The 21,940-nt window shown below is 46.1% G+C and overlaps 7 non-coding genes across 7 annotated transcripts; all 7 read right to left on the reverse strand.

Annotated features, from left to right (window-relative positions):
* Positions 1 to 566: 566 nt before the first annotated feature.
* LOC141242914 (U2 spliceosomal RNA) lies at positions 567 to 757 on the reverse strand. Its single transcript, XR_012307268.1, has one exon. It is a non-coding gene; the product is annotated as a U2 spliceosomal RNA (small nuclear RNA).
* A 1,122-nt stretch (positions 758 to 1,879) lies between these two features.
* Positions 1,880 to 2,070, reverse strand: LOC141242915 (U2 spliceosomal RNA). The gene has a single exon (XR_012307269.1). It is a non-coding gene; the product is annotated as a U2 spliceosomal RNA (small nuclear RNA).
* Positions 2,071 to 3,190: 1,120 nt separating this feature from the next.
* On the reverse strand, positions 3,191 to 3,381 carry LOC141242925 (U2 spliceosomal RNA). The gene has a single exon (XR_012307279.1). It is a non-coding gene; the product is annotated as a U2 spliceosomal RNA (small nuclear RNA).
* A 1,120-nt stretch (positions 3,382 to 4,501) lies between these two features.
* LOC141242916 (U2 spliceosomal RNA) lies at positions 4,502 to 4,692 on the reverse strand. The gene has a single exon (XR_012307270.1). It is a non-coding gene; the product is annotated as a U2 spliceosomal RNA (small nuclear RNA).
* A 1,121-nt stretch (positions 4,693 to 5,813) lies between these two features.
* Positions 5,814 to 6,004, reverse strand: LOC141242829 (U2 spliceosomal RNA). The gene has a single exon (XR_012307189.1). It is a non-coding gene; the product is annotated as a U2 spliceosomal RNA (small nuclear RNA).
* Positions 6,005 to 7,124: 1,120 nt separating this feature from the next.
* LOC141242917 (U2 spliceosomal RNA) lies at positions 7,125 to 7,315 on the reverse strand. Its single transcript, XR_012307271.1, has one exon. It is a non-coding gene; the product is annotated as a U2 spliceosomal RNA (small nuclear RNA).
* Positions 7,316 to 8,434: 1,119 nt separating this feature from the next.
* On the reverse strand, positions 8,435 to 8,625 carry LOC141242918 (U2 spliceosomal RNA). Its single transcript, XR_012307272.1, has one exon. It is a non-coding gene; the product is annotated as a U2 spliceosomal RNA (small nuclear RNA).
* Between the last annotated feature and the right edge of the window lie 13,315 nt (positions 8,626 to 21,940).

Consider the following 21,940-nt stretch of genomic DNA (forward strand, 5'->3'; position numbering starts at 1 on the left):
GGGTTGGTTTCTCTTTTATAGTCTGCAGGCATTAAATGAAAGAAGTCAGTGTTCCAGCAGAGGGAGACAACGTTTCAGAAAAGGCATTGTAGCAAACCAAAAAAGAAATTTTAAGCGCAGCAGAGTAACCAGCTCACATACCTGTTAGCTCAGGTGAGTTTAAAAGGCTGCTGTTGATAACAAGGGCATTTGCTAAATAGATGGTGTGTGTGCAACAATATACTGAAAGGTCAATTATATTGTGCAGCTTATCTCACCACCTGTAGTTATTTAGGTGAAAGCTCCAAAATGCTTGCCTAATATGTCTGTTTATCCAAAAGGAAGTATAGAGGGAGAGCTAGATAGATAGCATTGCATTACATTACATTACATGGCAATGCAATGCACAGTTGCTGAAGTTGAACCAAAATGAGCTTGTCATCTGGCTTCTGCAACTTTTAACATGAAAAATCCAATGAGGAGAAGAAAAGCAAAGCCAAAGAGTCCATCCCAAAATCCGACAAACAAGCAAAATGAACAAAAAGCATTGAATTCAATTCTTTCTGATTTTAGAAACTGCATTAAAGAAGGGGTGCACCGGTCCTGGAGATACTGCAATACCAGGTCAATGCGTGGAGTGGACAGAGCAAGCTCTTTTTCCATCTCCCTGTTCTAAAAATCCATTTAATATATGGTCCCCAGATAGGGGACGTATCAGATATTAAACTGATAAGAACAGATACTACACTTGATCTTAGCCAAAAGGCCGAGAAGCGATAACCAGAATTGGTTTCCGACTACGGTGCCACCCAAGGATTCTGAAAAGTCCATTTGTGGAGATGGCCACCTGGACTCCCGTTAAGAAGACATGCTGTCAACCTCTAGATCCCTCACATGCCTGCACTTTTCGGCTTGCTGCTGCTGCAATCCACGCGTTTTAGATCTGCATAACTCCACCTCTTTTAGCACAGTACCCTCAACCCCCGGCTGTTCCCACCCGCCTCAACACCGTTGGAAGGGAGGAGAACCAATTAAGGCGGGGGGGGGGGGTGGAACGAGCAGCTGTCTACCCTTAGCAGGAGGGTTGCTGATTAATTACCTCTCCTGCTGCTGCTGCTGCTGGCTGTCCAGCAGCAGACTGAAGGTGGCTGCTGCTGTGCGCAGGTATATAAAGGCTCAGAGCCTATTATGACACGCGCAGCCAGCGTTCCATTGCCACATTCCGTCTACTGCAGGCGGGATACCTGGATGGCTGAATGTCACTGAGAAGCTCACAGAGACCGCCATAAGCAACAGTTTAAAAGAATGCCACAGACTAATCAACCAAACTTTTTGGGTTGGTTTCTCTTTTATAGTCTGCAGGCATTAAATGAAAGAAGTCAGTGTTCCAGCAGAGGGAGACAACGTTTCAGAAAAGGCATTGTAGCAAACCAAAAAAGAAATTTTAAGCGCAGCAGAGTAACCAGCTCACATACCTGTTAGCTCAGGTGAGTTTAAAAGGCTGCTGTTGATAACAAGGGCATTTGCTAAATAGATGGTGTGTGTGCAACAATATACTGAAAGGTCAATTATATTGTGCAGCTTATCTCACCACCTGTAGTTATTTAGGTGAAAGCTCCAAAATGCTTGCCTAATATGTCTGTTTATCCAAAAGGAAGCATAGAGGGAGAGCTAGATAGATAGCATTGCATTACATTACATTACATGGCAATGCAATGCACAGTTGCTGAAGTTGAACCAAAATGAGCTTGTCATCTGGCTTCTGCAACTTTTAACATGAAAAATCCAATGAGGAGAAGAAAAGCAAAGCCAAAGAGTCCATCCCAAAATCCGACAAACAAGCAAAATGAACAAAAAGCATTGAATTCAATTCTTTCTGATTTTAGAAACTGCATTAAAGAAGGGGTGCACCGGTCCTGGAGATACTGCAATACCAGGTCAATGCGTGGAGTGGACAGAGCAAGCTCTTTTTCCATCTCCCTGTTCTAAAAATCCATTTAATATATGGTCCCCAGATAGGGGACGTATCAGATATTAAACTGATAAGAACAGATACTACACTTGATCTTAGCCAAAAGGCCGAGAAGCGATAACCAGAATTGGTTTCCGACTACGGTGCCACCCAAGGATTCTGAAAAGTCCATTTGTGGAGATGGCCACCTGGACTCCCGTTAAGAAGACATGCTGTCAACCTCTAGATCCCTCACATGCCTGCACTTTTCGGCTTGCTGCTGCTGCAATCCACGCGTTTTAGATCTGCATAACTCCACCTCTTTTAGCACAGTACCCTCAACCCCTGGCTGTTCCCACCCGCCTCAACACCGTTGGAAGGGAGGAGAACCAATTAAGGCGGGGGGGGGGTGGAACGAGCAGCTGTCTACCCTTAGCAGGAGGGTTGCTGATTAATTACCTCTCCTGCTGCTGCTGCTGCTGGCTGTCCAGCAGCAGACTGAAGGTGGCTGCTGCTGTGCGCAGGTATATAAAGGCTCAGAGCCTATTATGACACGCGCAGCCAGCGTTCCATTGCCACATTCCGTCTACTGCAGGCGGGATACCTGGATGGCTGAATGTCACTGAGAAGCTCACAGAGACCGCCATAAGCAACAGTTTAAAAGAATGCCACAGACTAATCAACCAAACTTTTTGGGTTGGTTTCTCTTTTATAGTCTGCAGGCATTAAATGAAAGAAGTCAGTGTTCCAGCAGAGGGAGACAACGTTTCAGAAAAGGCATTGTAGCAAACCAAAAAAGAAATTTTAAGCGCAGCAGAGTAACCAGCTCACATACCTGTTAGCTCAGGTGAGTTTAAAAGGCTGCTGTTGATAACAAGGGCATTTGCTAAATAGATGGTGTGTGTGCAACAATATACTGAAAGGTCAATTATATTGTGCAGCTTATCTCACCACCTGTAGTTATTTAGGTGAAAGCTCCAAAATGCTTGCCTAATATGTCTGTTTATCCAAAAGGAAGTATAGAGGGAGAGCTAGATAGATAGCATTGCATTACATTACATTACATGGCAATGCAATGCACAGTTGCTGAAGTTGAACCAAAATGAGCTTGTCATCTGGCTTCTGCAACTTTTAACATGAAAAATCCAATGAGGAGAAGAAAAGCAAAGCCAAAGAGTCCATCCCAAAATCCGACAAACAAGCAAAATGAACAAAAAGCATTGAATTCAATTCTTTCTGATTTTAGAAACTGCATTAAAGAAGGGGTGCACCGGTCCTGGAGATACTGCAATACCAGGTCAATGCGTGGAGTGGACAGAGCAAGCTCTTTTTCCATCTCCCTGTTCTAAAAATCCATTTAATATATGGTCCCCAGATAGGGGACGTATCAGATATTAAACTGATAAGAACAGATACTACACTTGATCTTAGCCAAAAGGCCGAGAAGCAATAACCAGAATTGGTTTCCGACTACGGTGCCACCCAAGGATTCTGAAAAGTCCATTTGTGGAGATGGCCACCTGGACTCCCGTTAAGAAGACATGCTGTCAACCTCTAGATCCCTCACATGCCTGCACTTTTCGGCTTGCTGCTGCTGCAATCCACGCGTTTTAGATCTGCATAACTCCACCTCTTTTAGCACAGTACCCTCAACCCCCGGCTGTTCCCACCCGACTCAACACCGTTGGAAGGGAGGAGAACCAATTAAGGCGGGGGGGGGGTGGAACGAGCAGCTGTCTACCCTTAGCAGGAGGGTTGCTGATTAATTACCTCTCCTGCTGCTGCTGCTGCTGGCTGTCCAGCAGCAGACTGAAGGTGGCTGCTGCTGTGCGCAGGTATATAAAGGCTCAGAGCCTATTATGACACGCGCAGCCAGCGTTCCATTGCCACATTCCGTCTACTGCAGGCGGGATACCTGGATGGCTGAATGTCACTGAGAAGCTCACAGAGACCGCCATAAGCAACAGTTTAAAAGAATGCCACAGACTAATCAACCAAACTTTTTGGGTTGGTTTCTCTTTTATAGTCTGCAGGCATTAAATGAAAGAAGTCAGTGTTCCAGCAGAGGGAGACAACGTTTCAGAAAAGGCATTGTAGCAAACCAAAAAAGAAATTTTAAGCGCAGCAGAGTAACCAGCTCACATACCTGTTAGCTCAGGTGAGTTTAAAAGGCTGCTGTTGATAACAAGGGCATTTGCTAAATAGATGGTGTGTGTGCAACAATATACTGAAAGGTCAATTATATTGTGCAGCTTATCTCACCACCTGTAGTTATTTAGGTGAAAGCTCCAAAATGCTTGCCTAATATGTCTGTTTATCCAAAAGGAAGTATAGAGGGAGAGCTAGATAGATAGCATTGCATTACATTACATTACATGGCAATGCAATGCACAGTTGCTGAAGTTGAACCAAAATGAGCTTGTCATCTGGCTTCTGCAACTTTTAACATGAAAAATCCAATGAGGAGAAGAAAAGCAAAGCCAAAGAGTCCATCCCAAAATCCGACAAACAAGCAAAATGAACAAAAAGCATTGAATTCAATTCTTTCTGATTTTAGAAACTGCATTAAAGAAGGGGTGCACCGGTCCTGGAGATACTGCAATACCAGGTCAATGCGTGGAGTGGACAGAGCAAGCTCTTTTTCCATCTCCCTGTTCTAAAAATCCATTTAATATATGGTCCCCAGATAGGGGACGTATCAGATATTAAACTGATAAGAACAGATACTACACTTGATCTTAGCCAAAAGGCCGAGAAGCGATAACCAGAATTGGTTTCCGACTACGGTGCCACCCAAGGATTCTGAAAAGTCCATTTGTGGAGATGGCCACCTGGACTCCCGTTAAGAAGACATGCTGTCAACCTCTAGATCCCTCACATGCCTGCACTTTTCGGCTTGCTGCTGCTGCAATCCACGCGTTTTAGATCTGCATAACTCCACCTCTTTTAGCACAGTACCCTCAACCCCCGGCTGTTCCCACCCGCCTCAACACCGTTGGAAGGGAGGAGAACCAATTAAGGCGGGGGGGGGGGTGGAACGAGCAGCTGTCTACCCTTAGCAGGAGGGTTGCTGATTAATTACCTCTCCTGCTGCTGCTGCTGCTGGCTGTCCAGCAGCAGACTGAAGGTGGCTGCTGCTGTGCGCAGGTATATAAAGGCTCAGAGCCTATTATGACACGCGCAGCCAGCGTTCCATTGCCACATTCCGTCTACTGCAGGCGGGATACCTGGATGGCTGAATGTCACTGAGAAGCTCACAGAGACCGCCATAAGCAACAGTTTAAAAGAATGCCACAGACTAATCAACCAAACTTTTTGGGTTGGTTTCTCTTTTATAGTCTGCAGGCATTAAATGAAAGAAGTCAGTGTTCCAGCAGAGGGAGACAACGTTTCAGAAAAGGCATTGTAGCAAACCAAAAAAGAAATTTTAAGCGCAGCAGAGTAACCAGCTCACATACCTGTTAGCTCAGGTGAGTTTAAAAGGCTGCTGTTGATAACAAGGGCATTTGCTAAATAGATGGTGTGTGTGCAACAATATACTGAAAGGTCAATTATATTGTGCAGCTTATCTCACCACCTGTAGTTATTTAGGTGAAAGCTCCAAAATGCTTGCCTAATATGTCTGTTTATCCAAAAGGAAGTATAGAGGGAGAGCTAGATAGATAGCATTGCATTACATTACATTACATGGCAATGCAATGCACAGTTGCTGAAGTTGAACCAAAATGAGCTTGTCATCTGGCTTCTGCAACTTTTAACATGAAAAATCCAATGAGGAGAAGAAAAGCAAAGCCAAAGAGTACATCCCAAAATCCGACAAACAAGCAAAATGAACAAAAAGCATTGAATTCAATTCTTTCTGATTTTAGAAACTGCATTAAAGAAGGGGTGCACCGGTCCTGGAGATACTGCAATACCAGGTCAATGCGTGGAGTGGACAGAGCAAGCTCTTTTTCCATCTCCCTGTTCAAAAAATCCATTTAATATATGGTCCCCAGATAGGGGACGTATCAGATATTAAACTGATAAGAACAGATACTACACTTGATCTTAGCCAAAAGGCCGAGAAGCGATAACCAGAATTGGTTTCCGACTACGGTGCCACCCAAGGATTCTGAAAAGTCCATTTGTGGAGATGGCCACCTGGACTCCCGTTAAGAAGACATGCTGTCAACCTCTAGATCCCTCACATGCCTGCACTTTTCGGCTTGCTGCTGCTGCAATCCACGCGTTTTAGATCTGCATAACTCCACCTCTTTTAGCACAGTACCCTCAACCCCCGGCTGTTCCCACCCGCCTCAACACCGTTGGAAGGGAGGAGAACCAATTAAGGCGGGGGGGGGGTGGAACGAGCAGCTGTCTACCCTTAGCAGGAGGGTTGCTGATTAATTACCTCTCCTGCTGCTGCTGCTGCTGGCTGTCCAGCAGCAGACTGAAGGTGGCTGCTGCTGTGCGCAGGTATATAAAGGCTCAGAGCCTATTATGACACGCGCAGCCAGCGTTCCATTGCCACATTCCGTCTACTGCAGGCAGGATACCTGGATGGCTGAATGTCACTGAGAAGCTCACAGAGACCGCCATAAGCAACAGTTTAAAAGAATGCCACAGACTAATCAACCAAACTTTTTGGGTTGGTTTCTCTTTTATAGTCTGCAGGCATTAAATGAAAGAAGTCAGTGTTCCAGCAGAGGGAGACAACGTTTCAGAAAAGGCATTGTAGCAAACCAAAAAAGAAAATTTAAGCGCAGCAGAGTAACCAGCTCACATACCTGTTAGCTCAGGTGAGTTTAAAAGGCTGCTGTTGATAACAAGGGCATTTGCTAAATAGATGGTGTGTGTGCAACAATATACTGGAAGGTCAATTATATTGTGCAGCTTATCTCACCACCTGTAGTTATTTAGGTGAAAGCTCCAAAATGCTTGCCTAATATGTCTGTTTATCCAAAAGGAAGTATAGAGGGAGAGCTAGATAGATAGCATTGCATTACATTACATTACATGGCAATGCAATGCACAGTTGCTGAAGTTGAACCAAAATGAGCTTGTCATCTGGCTTCTGCAACTTTTAACATGAAAAATCCAATGAGGAGAAGAAAAGCAAAGCCAAAGAGTCCATCCCAAAATCCGACAAACAAGCAAAATGAACAAAAAGCATTGAATTCAATTCTTTCTGATTTTAGAAACTGCATTAAAGAAGGGGTGCACCGGTCCTGGAGATACTGCAATACCAGGTCAATGCGTGGAGTGGACAGAGCAAGCTCTTTTTCCATCTCCCTGTTCTAAAAATCCATTTAATATATGGTCCCCAGATAGGGGACGTATCAGATATTAAACTGATAAGAACAGATACTACACTTGATCTTAGCCAAAAGGCCGAGAAGCGATAACCAGAATTGGTTTCCGACTACGGTGCCACCCAAGGATTCTGAAAAGTCCATTTGTGGAGATGGCCACCTGGACTCCCGTTAAGAAGACATGCTGTCAACCTCTAGATCCCTCACATGCCTGCACTTTTCGGCTTGCTGCTGCTGCAATCCACGCGTTTTAGATCTGCATAACTCCACCTCTTTTAGCACAGTACCCTCAACCCCCGGCTGTTCCCACCCGCCTCAACACCGTTGGAAGGGAGGAGAACCAATTAAGGCGGGGGGGGGTGGAACGAGCAGCTGTCTACCCTTAGCAGGAGGGTTGCTGATTAATTACCTCTCCTGCTGCTGCTGCTGCTGGCTGTCCAGCAGCAGACTGAAGGTGGCTGCTGCTGTGCGCAGGTATATAAAGGCTCAGAGCCTATTATGACACGCGCAGCCAGCGTTCCATTGCCACATTCCGTCTACTGCAGGCGGGATACCTGGATGGCTGAATGTCACTGAGAAGCTCACAGAGACCGCCATAAGCAACAGTTTAAAAGAATGCCACAGACTAATCAACCAAACTTTTTGGGTTGGTTTCTCTTTTATAGTCTGCAGGCATTAAATGAAAGAAGTCAGTGTTCCAGCAGAGGGAGACAACGTTTCAGAAAAGGCATTGTAGCAAACCAAAAAAGAAATTTTAAGCGCAGCAGAGTAACCAGCTCACATACCTGTTAGCTCAGGTGAGTTTAAAAGGCTGCTGTTGATAACAAGGGCATTTGCTAAATAGATGGTGTGTGTGCAACAATATACTGAAAGGTCAATTATATTGTGCAGCTTATCTCACCACCTGTAGTTATTTAGGTGAAAGCTCCAAAATGCTTGCCTAATATGTCTGTTTATCCAAAAGGAAGTATAGAGGGAGAGCTAGATAGATAGCATTGCATTACATTACATTACATGGCAATGCAATGCACAGTTGCTGAAGTTGAACCAAAATGAGCTTGTCATCTGGCTTCTGCAACTTTTAACATGAAAAATCCAATGAGGAGAAGAAAAGCAAAGCCAAAGAGTCCATCCCAAAATCCGACAAACAAGCAAAATGAACAAAAAGCATTGAATTCAATTCTTTCTGATTTTAGAAACTGCATTAAAGAAGGGGTGCACCGGTCCTGGAGATACTGCAATACCAGGTCAATGCGTGGAGTGGACAGAGCAAGCTCTTTTTCCATCTCCCTGTTCTAAAAATCCATTTAATATATGGTCCCCAGATAGGGGACGTATCAGATATTAAACTGATAAGAACAGATACTACACTTGATCTTAGCCAAAAGGCCGAGAAGCGATAACCAGAATTGGTTTCCGACTACGGTGCCACCCAAGGATTCTGAAAAGTCCATTTGTGGAGATGGCCACCTGGACTCCCGTTAAGAAGACATGCTGTCAACCTCTAGATCCCTCACATGCCTGCACTTTTCGGCTTGCTGCTGCTGCAATCCACGCGTTTTAGATCTGCATAACTCCACCTCTTTTAGCACAGTACCCTCAACCCCCGGCTGTTCCCACCCGCCTCAACACCGTTGGAAGGGAGGAGAACCAATTAAGGCGGGGGGGGGGTGGAACGAGCAGCTGTCTACCCTTAGCAGGAGGGTTGCTGATTAATTACCTCTCCTGCTGCTGCTGCTGCTGGCTGTCCAGCAGCAGACTGAAGGTGGCTGCTGCAGTGCGCAGGTATATAAAGGCTCAGAGCCTATTATGACACGCGCAGCCAGCGTTCCATTGCCACATTCCGTCTACTGCAGGCGGGATACCTGGATGGCTGAATGTCACTGAGAAGCTCACAGAGACCGCCATAAGCAACAGTTTAAAAGAATGCCACAGACTAATCAACCAAACTTTTTGGGTTGGTTTCTCTTTTATAGTCTGCAGGCATTAAATGAAAGAAGTCAGTGTTCCAGCAGAGGGAGACAACGTTTCAGAAAAGGCATTGTAGCAAACCAAAAAAGAAATTTTAAGCGCAGCAGAGTAACCAGCTCACATACCTGTTAGCTCAGGTGAGTTTAAAAGGCTGCTGTTGATAACAAGGGCATTTGCTAAATAGATGGTGTGTGTGCAACAATATACTGAAAGGTCAATTATATTGTGCAGCTTATCTCACCACTAGTGTTGAGCGATACCTTCCGATATCAGGAAATATCGTATCGGATTGGATCGGGCCGATACCCAAAAAGTATCGGATATCGCCGATTCCGATACCGGAAACCAATGCAAGTCAATGGGACACAAATATCGGAATGAAAATAAACCCTTTCTTTCCTTGTAGGTTAATTCTACATGAAGTAAAACAACTAAGAATAATGTAGAATGACATGAAAAGCCGGCAATTCATCAGCGGCATTCACCGGTACCCGACAATTTACAACAGAAAGAATAGAGCTTCACACATAGATTAGATAGATAGAAACATGTCAGTCACATATATATGAAGTACAGTGACAGTGTTGCTTACTGTACTTGTCATTTAGTGTAAAGGATTTATTAAAAAAAATATTAGTGTTTTCGTGCACCGTCTCTTTAAAAAAGCCGGCCGGCAATTCAGCATCTGTACCCGACAATTTATAACAGACAGAATAGAGCTTCACACATAGATTAGATAGATAGAAACATGTCAGTCACATATATAAGAAGTACAGTGACAGTGTTGCTTACAGAACTTGTCATTTAGTGTAAAGGATTTATTTAAAAAAATAATAGTGTTTTCATGCACCGTCTCTTTAAGAAAGCCGGCCGGCAATTCAGCATCTGTACCCGACAATTTAGAATAGAAGGAATAGAGAATCACACATAGATTAGATAGATAGAAACATGTCAGTCACATATATATGAAGTACAGTGACAGTGTTGATTACTGTACTTGTCATTTAGTGTTAAAATAAAGGATTTATTTAAAAAAAAATTGGCGTGGGGTTCCCCTTAATTTTAGGCTCTAGCGGAGGTTAAGCAGACAGCTGGGGCAAATGTTTGAAGCCTGGGAAGGGGGTAATACCCACGGAGCTTCCCAGGCTACTAATATCAGCCCCCAGCTGAATACCTAGCCTTTACTAGCTATTAAAATGGGGGACCCCCCCAAAAAAATGACGTGGGGTCCCCCCTAATTTAATAGCTAGCACAGGCTAGGCAGACAGCTGGGGGCTGATATTAATAGCCCAGGAAGGGTGCCATGAATATTGGCCCCCTCCCAGGCTAGAAACACCAGCCGTCAGCCGCCCCAGAAATGGCGCATCCATAGGATGCGCCAATTCTGGCACTTAGCCTCGCTCTTCCACGCTGCCCTGGTGCGGTGGCAGGGGGTAATAGGGTTGGGGTTGATGTCAGCTTATAATGCCAGCTGACATCAAGCCCAGGTTAGTAATGGAGAGGCGTCTATAAGACACCCCCATTACTAACCCCATAGTCAAAGTTAAAAGAAAACACAAACACCCAGAGTAAAGTCCTTTAATTGAAATAAAGACACAATTCTTTATTGTTCTAAATTAAACCATACTTACCATCACGCCCATTCCAGCTGAAGCCAACGATCTCCTGCAATAAAAGAAAAATAATAAAGCAACCTCATCCTTACCTTTCGATGGTTCCCAGGACAGCTCCAGCTCTGCTACATCGAGATGACAGGCTGGACCGCAGCAGAAAGCTGCCATCCAGCCTGTCATCCCGCAGACACTGAGAAGCGCAGGCATGCTTGCGCTCCTCAGTGTCTCTCTGTGACGTCATCCAGATGAGCCGAGTTCATGTCCAATGAACTCAGCTCACCTCATGCACGTCACTGACAGCGTGGGAAAATTCTCCTGCACTCAGCGCTTCAGCGTGAGAATTCTCCCACGCTGTCAGTGACATACATGAGGTGAGGTCATGTCCAATGAACTCAGCTCACCTCATGCACGTCACTGACAGCGTGGGAAAATTCTCACGCTGAAGTGCTGAGTGCAGGAGAATTTTCCCACGCTGTCAGTGACGTACATGAAGTGAGCGGAGTTCATTGGACATGACCTCGGCTCATCTGGATGCCGTCACAGCCAGACACTGAGGAGTGGAAGTATGCCTGCGCTTCTCAGTGTCTGCGGGATGACAGGATGGATGGCAGCGTTCTGCTGCGGTCCAGCCTGTCATCTCGATGTAGCAGAGCTGAAGCTGTCGTGGGAGCCATGGAAAGGTAAGGATGAGGTTGCTTTATTATTTTACTTTTATTGCAGGAGATCGTTGGCTTCAGCTGGAATGGGCGTGGTGGTAAGTATGGTTTAATTTAGAACAATAAAGAATTGTGTGTTTATTTCAATTAAAGGACTTTTTTCTGGGTGTTGTGTTTTTTTAAATACTTTACTAGAAATTCATGGTGGTCATGTCTAATATTGGCGTGACCCCATGAATTTTGGGCTTAGGGCCAGCTGATAATGCCAAGCTGGCCTTAACCCCTTTATTACCCAGTGAGCCACCGCACCAGGGCCCTGGATGAGTTGGATACAGCGCCAGAAGATGGCGCTTCTATGAACGCGCCATTTTCTGGGGCGGCTGCGGACTGCAATTTGCAGCGGGTGGGGCCCAGAAAGCTTGGGTCTCCCTGCGCTGCGAATTCCAGCCCCCAGCTGCCTAGTTGTATCTGGCTGGGCACAAAAATAGGGCGAAGCCCCACGCATTTTTTTTTAAAATTATTTCATGAAATTCATGGAATAATTAAGAAAAAAAGGGCTTCCCTATATTGTTGTGTCCAACCAGGTACAAATAGGCAGCTGGTGGTTGGGGGCAGCCCATTCCTGCCTGCTGTACCTGGCTGGACACAAATATAGTGCGAAGCCCCACGTCAATTTTTTTTTAATTATTTCATGAAATAATTTTTTTAAAAAAGGGCTTCCCTATATTGTTGTGTCCGGCCAGGTACAAATAGGCAGCTGGTGGTTGGGGGCAGCCTGTTCCTGCCTGCTGTACCTGGCTGGACACAAATATAGGGCGAAGCCCCACGTCAATTTTTTTTAAAATAAGTCCTTTATTTTAACACTAAATGACATTTGAGGAGTTAATAAAGATGCAGTCCCTAAATTATTATTTATTTTTTAATTAATTTTTCCCAAAACTTTTGACGTGGGCTTCGCCATATTTTTGTATGCCAGCCAGGTACAGCATCCAGCTTCTATGAACGCGCCATTTTCCGGGGTGGCTGCGCACTGCAATTTTCAGCGGGGGGAGGGGGGGGGGCAGAAAGCTTGGGCCTCCCTGCGCTGCAGATTCCATCCCCCAGCTGCCTAGTTGTACCTGGCTGGACACAAAAATAGGGAGAAGCTTCACGTATTTTTTTTTTTTAATTATTTCATGAAATTCATGAAATAATTAAGAAAAAAAGGGCTTCCCTATATTGTTGTGTCCAACCAGGTACAAATAGGCAGCTGGTGGTTGGGGGCAGCCCGTTCCTGCCTGCTGTACCTGGCTGGACACAAATATAGTGCGAAGCCCCACGTCAATTTTTTTTAAATCATTTCAGGAAATTCATGAAATAATTTAAAAAAATTGATGTGGGGCTTCGCCCTATATTTGTGTCCAGTCAGGTACAGCAGGCAGGAATGGGCTGCCCCCAACCACCAGCAGCCTATTTGTACCTAGCCGGACACAACAATATAGGGAAGCCCTTTTTTTCTGAATTATTCCATGAATTTCATGAATTTAAAAAAAAAAAAACGTGGAGCTTCGCCCTATTTTTGTGTCCAGCCAGGTACAACTAGGCAGCTGGGGGCTGGAATCTGCAGCGCAGGGAGGCCCAAGCTTTCTGGGCCCCACCCGCTGCAAATTGCAGTCCGCAGCCGCCCCGGAAAATGGCGCGTTCATAGAAGCGCCATCTTCTGGCGCTGTACCCAACTCATCCAGGGCCCTGATGCGGTGGCTCACTGGGTAATAAAGGGGTTAAGGCCAGCTTGGCATTATCAGCTGGCCCTAAGCCCGAAATTCATGGGGTCACGCCAATATTAGACATGACCACCATGAATTTCTAGTAAAGTATTTAAAAAAAACACAAACACCCAGAAAAAAGTCCTTTAATTGAAATAAACACACAATTCTTTATTGTTCTAAATTAAACCATACTTACCATCACGCCCATTCCAGCTGAAGCCAACGATCTCCTGCAATAAAAGAAAAATAATAAAGCAACCTCATCCTTACCTTTCCATGGCTCCCACGACGGCTCCAGCTCTGCTACATCGAGATGACAGGCTGGACCGCAGCAGAACGCTGCCATCCAGCCTGTCATCCCGCAGACACTGAGAAGCGCAGGCATACTTCCACTCCTCAGTGTCTGGCTGTGACGGCATCCAGATGAGCCGACAATGAACTCGGCTCACCTCATGTACGTCACTGACAGCGTGGGAGAATTCTCCTGCACTCAGCGCTTCAGCGTGAGAATTTTCCCACGCTGTCAGTGACGTGCATGAGGTGAGGTCATGTCCCATGAACTCGGCGCACCTCATGCACGTCACTGACAGCGTGGGAGAATTCTCACGCTGAAGCGCTGAGTGCAGGAGAATTTTCCCACGCTGTCAGTGACGTGCATGAGGTGAGCTGAGTTCATTGGACATGACCTCGGCTCATCTGGATGACGTCACAGAAAGACACTGAGGAGCGCAAGCATGCCTGCGCTTCTCAGTGTCTGCGGGATGACAGGCTGGATGGCAGCGTTCTGCTGCGGTCCAGCCTGTCATCTCGATGTAGCAGAGCTGAAGCTGTCCTGGGAACCATGGAAAGGTAAGGATGAGGTTGCTTTATTATTTTACTTTTATTGCAGGAGATCGTTGGCTTCAGCTGGAATGGGTGTGGCGGTAAGTATGGTTTAATTTAGAACAATAAAGAATTGTGTCTTTATTTCAATTAAAGGACTTTTTTCTGGGTGTTTGTGTTTTTTTTAAATACTTTACTAGAAATTCATGGCGGTCATGTCTAATATTGGCGTGACCCCATGAATTTCGGGCTTAGGGCCAGCTGATAATGCCAAGCTGGCCTTAACCCCTTTATTACCCAGTGAGCCACCGCACCAGGGCCCTGGATGAGTTGGGTACAGCGCCAGAAGATGGCGCTTCTATGAACGCGCCATTTTCCGGGGCGGCTGCGGACTGCAATTTGCAGCGGGTGGGACCCAGAAAGCTTGGGTCTCCCTGCGCTGCAGATTCCAGCCCCCAGCTGCCTAGTTGTACCTGGCTGGACACAAAAATAGGGCGAAGCGCCACACATTTTTTTTTTTAATTATTTCATGAAATTCATGGAATAATTAAGAAAAAAAGGGCTTCCCTATATTGTTGTGTCCGGCTAGGTACAAATAGGCAGCTGGTGGTTGGGGGCAGCCCGTTCCTGCCTGCTGTACCTGGCTGGACACAATTATAGGGCGAAGCCCCACATAATTTTTTTTTAATTATTTCATGAATTTCCTGAAATAATTAAAAAAAAATTGACGTGGGGCTTCACACTATATTTGTGTCCAGCCAGGTACAGCAGGCAGGAATGGGCTGCCCCCAACCACCAGCTGCCTATTTGTACCTAGCCGGACACAACAATATAGGGAAGCCCTTTTTTTCTTAATTATTCCATGAATTTCATGAAATAATTAAAAAAAAAAAAACGTGGAGCTTCTCCTTATTTTTGTGTCCAGCCAGGTACAACTAGGCAGCTGGGGGATGGAATCTGCAGCGCAGGGAGGCCCAAGCTTTTTGCCCTCCCCCCCCCGCTGAAAATTGCAGTCCGCGGCCGCCCCGGAAAATGGCGCGTTCATAGAAGCTGGATGCTGTACCTGGCTGGCATACAAAAATATGGCGAAGCCCACGTCAAAAGTTTTGGGAAAAATTTATTAAAAAATAAATAATAATTTAGGGACTGCATCTTTATTAAGTCCTCAAATGTCATTTAGTGTTAAAATAAAGGATTTATTTAAAAAAAAAATGGCGTGGGATCCCCCATAATTTTAGTCTCTAGCGGAGGTTAAGCAGACGGCTGGGGCAGATGTTTGAAGCCTGGGAAGGGGGTAAAACCCACGGAGCTTCCCAGGCTACTAATATCAGCCCCCAGCTGAATACCTAGCCTTTACTAGCTATTAAAATGGGGGACCCCCCAAAAAAAAATGACGTGGGGTCCCCTCTATTTTAATAGCTAGCAAAGGCTAGGCAGACAGCTGGGGGCTGATATTAATAGCTCAGGAAGGGTGCCATGAATATTGGCCCCCTCCCAGGCTAGAAACACCAGCCGTCAGCCGCCCCAGAAATGGCGCATCCATAGGATGCGCCAATTCTGGCACTTAGCCTCGCTCTTCCACGCTGCCCTGGTGCGGTGGCAGGGGGTAATAGTGGTGGGGTTCATGTCAGCGCCAGCTGCCATGAAGCCCAGGTTAGTAATGATGGCCGTCTATATGACACCCCCATTACTAACCTACAAAGTGTTAAAAAGAAAAAACACACTACACCCAGAAAAAAATAATTTATTTGAAATAAAACACCATTTTATTTAATTCTTAGTTTACTAAAAAAAAAATAGTTACCTGTCCACGTTCCTGCGCTGATCTCCCATGCACAGCTGTCACATCTGGAGATGGTGACAGCTGTGCATGGCTGCTGTAAGCTCACGCTGCCGGGAACACGTCCGCTCCCGGCAGCGGGAGCCACTGACTGAGGTCACCGGAGTGCATTCAGGCAGCGCAGCTCCGGAGACCTCCTTTACGGCAGTGCTGTACCGTGGGAATTTCTCACGATACAGCAGTGCCGTAAAGGAGCTAACCGGAGCAGCGCTGCCTGAACTCCGGTGAACCCTTACGGCCCCGTCATTCTAGCGGCGGCAGCGGTTCAGAGCGGTCACATTCTATGTGGCTGCTCTGAACTGGAGATCTTCGTGGGACACTCGTGGACTGCTACGGAGGGGTAAGGATAAGGTTGTGGTTTATTATTTTATATTTTATTACAGGAGATCGATGGCTTCGGGGAATTAGGTGTCTAGGTGAGTATAGGTGTAGTTTTTTATTTTTTACTTTATTTTAGGTGGCGATCGGCGGGGACAGGTAATGTATGAACTAATTTCTTTTAGGTAACCACTGGCCACCAATGACATGTATCTAACATTTATTGGGGACACAGTAGGGCAATTTAAATAGCAGGATCAGGCTGATGGGAACTACTGCTCCCATCGAGCTGATCCTGCTGGCAGGAGTGGACGGGGGACAGACATAGGCCGATGGGAGTAGTAGTGTCACATCGGCCTATGTCTGCCCGCACACACACCCGCACACATCGCACAGACACCCCGCACACACACCCCGCACACATCGCACAGACACCCCGCACACACACCCCGCACACACACCCGCACACACACACACCCGCACACACACCCGCACACATCGCACAGACACCCCGCACACACACCCCGCACACATCGCACAGACACCCCGCACACACACCCCGCACACACACACACCCCGCACACACACACACCCCGCACACACACACCCCGCACACACACACCCCGCACACACACTAATCATGACGGGTCCGGGAGGTGAGGCTGACCTGTGCGGCCGTGGGAAAGTTGATGTGAGTTCATGCAGTCAAGCATGAACTCACATGAACCCTCTGAGGGCACCGCGGCTACTTCAAATGAACAGCTGATCAGCATCACCTGATACCTCAGCTGTTCATTTGAAATAACCGGCGGGAAAGCGCAGCACAGAACGGGAAAGCCGGCGGTGAAGTCTTTTCACTGCCGGCTTCCCCGCCCGGGTCCTTCGCTCCTTGGTGCTGTGCTCCCCGCCCGGTCCTAATTTACGATCGGGATGGGAGGTGGCGAGGGGAGCGGAGGATCGGGGTGGGAGGCTGCGGGGAAGCAGTATGGGGCTGCGTGATTGTTTAAAAGCCGGCGGCTTTTTACCGCGCGCCGGCTTTTAAACAATCAGGAGAATTCTCCCACGCTGGGATGGCATTCTGATGACAAGCTGGATCGCAGCTGAGCGCTGCCATCCAGCTTGTCATCCTTCAGAGACACTGCAGAGCGCAGGCATTATGGGAACTTCCGATTCCGGTATTCGATATTATAAAAGTATCGGAATTAAGTATCGGAATTCCGATACAGTGAATATCGGCCGATACCCGATATTTCAGTATCGGAATGCTCAACACTAATCATTACTGAACCCCCGCTCTGTGCGGCTCTTATCTGAGCTGCAGGAGACGCAGCAGTTACTAATCAGCCGCTCTCTGTTCACTTGCAGCCGTCCGAGCTCTGCTGTGCCTGTTAGGGGTGAAGTTCGGGTCCTTGGAGGCATCTACTATGCAGCCTGCACAGCAGATCACAGCCCGAGCACAGCGTCTCCGGGTAAATCTCCACCTTGTGAGTTGCTTCTTGTGCAGCAGCCCCATGCAAGTTGCTCTGCTCTCCTCGGCCAACTCCTGCTGAATACTGAGCTCCTCTGCCCAATCTAGGAGCTCAATAGCCCTGATCACGTCAGTGGTAGCCCAGCGCTGCTGGATCAGATTTACAAATGGCAAACTAATCAGCCCTAGGTATTTCTAATATGTGCAGAGCAGGCGACATAAGTCTGACCGGTGTCCTCATAGACCTTTCCTCAGCCGGGGTCTAATAGGAGCAGTAAAATGGCCGTCATGGGGTCCATTGTTAGATCTCAGCTGCCATAGAAACTCATTGGCACCATGATCATGCCTCCCTCTCCTGTCTAAAGTGCCTAAATGCTGTGGAAGCCCCCTACTGTGTCATTCAATGGATTAAGCTGCCAGGATCAAGGTTGGCTCCACTGTGGGCAGCTGAGGCAGGAGCAGGACTGTGTTATACAGCCACACTTCTGCCGCAGATCTTGTAAGGACCTGCCTGATGATAATGTGTCCTATAGAGCAGGTCTTGGTACCGGACTGCCCTGTACATATTTACCACTAGCTGGGAACCAGTTACTTACAAGGTCTAGTTTCGAATGTGTTTCCAGGATCTGTAGTTATCAGCATTTTATCCTTAAGGCCGAGTTATAATATCACTGTAACACTCTCGCCCTGTACCTGTATACCTGCCCTGTGTGCTGCACAAAAGTATATAACAAAATGTGTGTACACAGATATCTATCTCCTGAATGGTATTACTGCTAGATCTCCTGTACATAGAAATATGAGGTTCTTAGCGCACATTTTGAGCAAATTGTGCGAGCCCATCTGCCAACGTCAAGGCGACCTCTTCAGATGGGTCCCTACACTAACATTACACTAACTTACTAACTGGGACTAGTTTTTTGTATTATTATTATTACCACCATTTTTACTATTTATTATTATTGCATTAATGCAATTAATTGTAACTGTTATAAAACGAATTAAAAAAATGTAATTCTAATTTTTTTTTATTAATCTTGTGATTCTAATAATGGTATTACTAAAATCCCTATGCCTAAAGCTGTTGATCCAGAAGAAGGCAAAAACCCCAGGACACCTTCAGCCAATTTGTGTCACAGGGGAAAAATTCCTTCTTGACCCCGGGAAAAGGCGATCAGTCCTAGGACCCTGGATCAAACCTAATAATGTTATTACAAGTTATATAATATTACACTAATTATTGTACTACTGGAGTTATTTTAATTTGTTTTTAGAAATCTATTTGATATGGTTATTATTACATTGTGCTATCTTATTACAGTATTATTCTTCTTTCCTTTCACTACTAATACTGCCCTATACCTACAGTGTTGATCCAGAAGAAGGCAAAAACCCCAGGACACCTTCAGCCAATTTGTGTCACAGGGGGAAAATTCCTTCTTGACCCCGGGAAAAGGCGATCAGTCCTAGGACCCTGGATCAAACCTATTAATGTTATTACAAGTTATATAATATTACACTAATTATTGTACTACTGGAGTTATTTTAATTTGTTTTTATAAATCTATTTGATATGGTTATTATTACATTGTGCTATCTTATTACAGTATTATTCTTCTTTCCTATCACTACTAATACTGCCCTATACCTACAGTGTTGATCCAGAAGAAGGCAAAAACCCCAGGACACCTTCAGCCAATTTGTGTCACAGGGGAAAAATTCCTTCTTGACCCCGAGAAAAGGCGATCAGTCCTAGGACCCTGGATCACACTGCTATTCTACCTACTACTATTACTACTGTTATTTTATTACTTTCTTACTATTATCACTAGTATTATTACTCATATTACACTAATACGGATATACTACCACTATATTACTACCATCCCTTTCCCCCTAGGGATCTTAAGGTGCAGTTCTGTCCTCCTCCTCCTATTCTGTCCTCCTCCTCTTCCATCCTCCTCCACTTCCGTCCTCCTCCTCTTCCGTCCTCTTCCTCTTCCGTCCTTCTCCTCTTCTGTCCTCCTCCTCTTCCGTCCTCCTCCTCTTCCGTCCTCCTTCTCTTCCGTCCTCCTCCTCTTCTGTCCTCCGCCTCTTCCGTCCTCCGCCTCTTCTGTCCTCCGCCTCTTCCGTCCTCCGCCTTTTCTGTCCTCCGCCTCTTTCGTCCTCTTCCTCTTCCGTTCTCTTCCTCTTACGTCCTCCTCCTCTTCGGTCCTCCTCATCTTCCGTCCTCCTCCTCTTCCGTCCTCCTTCTCTTCCGTCCTCCGCCTCTTCCGTCCTCCGCCTCTTCTGTCCTCTGCCTCTTCCATCCTCCGCCTCTTCCGTCCTCCGCCTCTTCCGTCCTCCTTCTCTTCCATCCTCCTCCTCTTCCGTCCTCCTCCTTTTCCATCCTCCTCCTCTTCTGTCCTCCTCCTCTTCCGTCCTCCGCCTCTTCCGTCCTCCATCTCTTCCGTCCTCCGCCTCTTCCGTCCTCTTCCTCTTCCGTCCTCCTCCTGAGACGTAATAAATAGCATTAAAGCTGCAGTAATTATTTATATTATATATACACACTGCTCAAAAAAATAAAGGGAACACTCAAATAACACATCCTAGATCTGAATGAATGAAATATTCTCATTGAATACTTTGTTCTGTACAAAGTTGAATGTGTTGACAACAAAATCACACAAAAATCATCAATGGAAATCAAATTTATTAACCAATGGAGGCCTGGATTCGGAGTCACCCCCAAAATTAAAGTGGAAAAACACACTACAGGCTGATCCAACTTTGATGTAATGTCCTTAAACCAAGTCAAAATGAGGCTCAGTATTGTGTGTGGCCTCCACGTGCCTGTATAACCTCCCTACAACGCCTGGACATGCTCCTGATGAGGTTGCGGATGGTCTCCTGTGGGATCTCCTCCCAGACCTGGACTAAAGCATCCACCAACTCCTGGACAGTCTGTGGTGCAACGTGACGTTGGTGGATGGAGTGAGACATGATGTCCCAGATGTGCTCAATGGGATTCAGGTCTGGGGAACGGGCGGGCTAGTCCATAGCTTCAATGCCTTCATCTTGCAGGAACTGCTGACATACTCCAGCCACATGAGGTCTGGCATTGGGCACAACCCCCATCTGTGGACATCTGGCCCTCATCCCACTCTCATGGAGTCGGTTTCTAACCGTTTATGCAGACACATGCACATTTGTGGCCTGCTGGAGGTCATTTTGCATGGCTCTGGAAGTGCTCCCCCACACAGCTCCATCAACCCGAAAACTGAAAATGTTTCGGGTCTCAGAACAAATGGTGACAGCATCAAAAAAAAGTTTTTTTCTTTTGCCAAAACTATTGGAGAAGTTTGGTCTTGCTGTAATCACACTGAGGAGTAGGATCCTATTACCAGGTCATTTTTACCACACAATGTACGCCGTTAAAACCGTTCCCAGAAAAACAATGTCAGGCTTTTTTTTTCGCACTTTTACTGCACTTGAAATGTTTTTCCCGTTTTCTAGCACTATGTGGTAAATGAATGGTGTCATTTATAAGGACAGCTCATCCTACAAAATAACAAGACCTCACACTATGTGGACAGATATCAAAAAGTTATAGCCCTTGGAAAAAGCGGAGGAAAAAACAGAAAAAAACATAAATTGGTTATGTCGGGAAGGGGTAAAGCTGAAGAAACGCATGTAAGAGCAGAATATGGAGGAAGGCCAGATATCACAGACTGGTGGATACTACCTGCTCCATCGCTGGCAGAATACTCCACCCCCATGGTGTCCGCTGATATCTTCTCTTGTAGCAACGTCTCCAAACTCTATAAAACATCGGGAACAGTCAGCAGAGGGTTTGATGATTGGCTCATATTGGCGATATACTCAGGGGCATTACTGGGGCCAGGGAAGATTGGGAATGAATAGCGTATTGACTGTTAGAGATGTGATCTCTTCCATTAAAGAGGATGTCTAGTTGGAACAAGTTATCACTGATCTCTGGATAGGTGATGACCTGTCCCAGTGGGAGCACCCCTTTATTATGTGGTATATATGGAGGATGTGATATCATGCAGAGTTCTAGCAGTATTACACTTCGGTCCGTTCTGCGTGCATCTGGGCCATTCCCTATGGAGGAGCGGAGCTGGGGGGAAATATCAGGATCTCGTCGCTGGATCCATCCAGATGGGAGATGTAACGAGTGCAGCGCCCCCCACTGGTGTCTCAGCGTATCATGTGTTGGGGAATAATAACTTATTGTCTGGTAAATGTGCTGATTCCTGTGAGTTGTGGTCGCTGAGTGC

Source organism: Phyllobates terribilis, unplaced genomic scaffold (assembly GCF_046119375.1).
Source record: "Phyllobates terribilis strain yellow unplaced genomic scaffold, ASM4611937v1 Scaffold_1090__1_contigs__length_425415, whole genome shotgun sequence".
Lineage (NCBI taxonomy): Eukaryota > Metazoa > Chordata > Amphibia > Anura > Dendrobatidae > Phyllobates > Phyllobates terribilis.